The 2,535-nt window shown below is 37.8% G+C and overlaps 1 pseudogene; it reads left to right on the forward strand.

The window, feature by feature from the left end:
- The window catches only part of LOC107692223 (interferon-induced very large GTPase 1-like), a 35,922-nt pseudogene that overhangs the window by 12,542 nt on the left and 20,845 nt on the right, over positions 1–2,535 (forward strand).

Genomic DNA, 2,535 nt, shown 5'->3' on the forward strand with positions numbered 1-2,535 from the left:
CTGTGTTTGCTTTTAGAGATGCGCAGCGGCTCAGCTGTTACTATATTTGGAACTATTTTCGTTGATGCAATATATACAATAAGACAATAAGAATGTTTGCGGGAGCGTGACACACACCTTGCGGGAGTGGGCGGTAATGGTCAGAAATTCAGGGGGAGCGGGCTTAAGAAAACTGTCCCGCTCAGGTCTCTAGGCTCCGCATCAACACACACATTTTTTTTTCGCGCTCCCCCATCTCCACCCCCAATCATTAGTGCCGCTTGTTCGACAGAACATATAGGAAAAATTTTAAATAGCGCCATAAAAATTTTTTCAAATTTAATTCAAGCACTTTCAAGGACCTATGTTTGTTTTCAAGTACTTTCCAGGCCTTGAATCCATATGTCTGAAATTCAAGTACTTTCAAGAAGCGTGGGAACCCTGTAGAAACTACTCTTCAGTCCAGCATAAGTAAATTCAGTTCACGATGAAGAAAAACTGTTCCAACGGGTGAATTGTTTCTTCAAAATGTTCAAAACGCAGTTCCAATGCACAAAAATTAACCCCGAATCGTCTTTGAAAAGAAAAATCTTTTTCTTCGCTTGTGCGTCAAGTTTGCTTCACGTGTGCAGTCAAGTTCAACGCACACACACACAAATCCGTGCTGAAATATCCCCAGGAAGGTTATAAACAAAATGTCAGTCTACACTTGGGAAACAGGCCGGGAAAAATTTGGCAATTAGATCACTCCCTCAAAAAGCAAAATAATACTTCCCAAATCAAATTATCTAATAAAAAAAAAAAACGTCACCATCAGCTTGTGATCGATATCAAAATGTCCGATGAAGCACAAAGTCTAAATATTTCAAATTAATCCGATGCCCTCGTCACGTCAAAAAAAAGTTGCGTCATCCACTCAAGCAGAAATACAGGCGTTCCCCGCACACATGGCACCCAGCGTTAGGGATGGGCGATACCACTTATTTTGTTTTCGATACGATACCGATATTTTTCAAGGCAGTATCGTCGATATCGATACCGATTCGATACTTCTGTCTTTCAACGTTCAATTTAAATAACTGTAATTGCACAAACTACGTAGGCTACAATTTCAGTTTGTTTATAGTGAAATAACTCAAACACATGTTTTTTTTTCTCTGTCCTCTGATAATCATTGTTCAGGGCTGCCGTTCCCAAAAGCTTTGATGCTTTCTTATGATACTTTTGGGAAAAGTAGCCCTGTTTGAATGCACTGTCAGCAGTGAGTGAACGCTCTCTGTGATTGACTGGTTCTGTCTTGCAACATTTGCGTGTGTTCAGATTAAATAAACAAAATCACTGGTAAATAAAACACACCTTAGTATCGATATTTTTTTGTTTGAGTATCGATACTTTCGATACTCGCGTCAATATCGATATATCGATACTTTGGATCGATACGCCCATCCCTACCCAGCGTTAGCAAGCTAATCTCACCGTCTTCCGTCTTCCCAGATTGAACACTCTCACAGCTCCCCAACTCCGTAGATTTAGGGCTTCATCGCGGTAGATTCTAGATTCCTGACGGGTCCAGCTTCAGTTGTTCGGGCGCCAATTGTAACGCTTTGACTCGGATAACTCGTTAAATCCATGCAATGAAAGACATGGAAAACGAAGAGTTGGTGTCCCACACATTTAATGGCTGGTACACGGCAAGGCACTCCTCTCATACATGAGAGATTAACTCTTTCTTGGCGTTACAAATAAAAGTCAAGACAAAATAATAACAAGAAGACAGAGCGAATTTATCATCCATAGTGGTTCTCATTACACCGGCACGTAGTCCTTCTACGTCATCGCCACATAGCGTGCGTTATAAGTTAAGTGATCAGTCATTTGACAATTGAACGGGTATATGTTGTCTTTTTTTTCTTTAAGTATTATTATTGATTTTTATTTTTATTTTCTATGTAATGTAAACCCATTCCTTTAATTGTGTTATCTTTTTGGATATCTTGTTAAAGTTGTAAATGTTGCATGTTATGTCTTTAACGTCTAATAATAAAAAAAAATAAAATAAAAAAAAAGTTAAGTGATCAGTCTCTTAAAGGGCACACTGCATTATAATGTGATGCATGCAAATACATAGTTTTGGCCGCTACACTGCGATGACGCGGTTATTTTAACAACAGAACAGAAACACCATGAGCAGCAAAATTATAGGTTACTTTCACTAAAATCCAGCAGAAAAAAAAAACAACGCTGCAAATATAGTTATTTTTCTTACTATCTATTTATCTATCTATAACCTATGGCTCTGGCTGTTCAAACCAGATGTGACAAGATGTTTCTGATCTAGCATTATTAATCTGTAGGCTAAGAACATTTCAAAAGAATCATGTAATTATAATTGGGAAAATTGTTGTTAGATGGCTAGGACAGAACTTAAACTTTGAAACTGCTATCTTTCTTTTCTGCTCAAGATGAGAACGTTTTGATTATTGTAGCTACATTGTTTTTAGTAGATAACGCTTTTAAGTAAAATATTAAAACAGTATAGATTTCAGCGGGAAAACC

The sequence above is a fragment of the Sinocyclocheilus anshuiensis genome, unplaced genomic scaffold (assembly GCF_001515605.1).
Source record: "Sinocyclocheilus anshuiensis isolate Anshui unplaced genomic scaffold, SAMN03320099.WGS_v1.1 scaffold859, whole genome shotgun sequence".
Taxonomy (NCBI): domain Eukaryota; kingdom Metazoa; phylum Chordata; class Actinopteri; order Cypriniformes; family Cyprinidae; genus Sinocyclocheilus; species Sinocyclocheilus anshuiensis.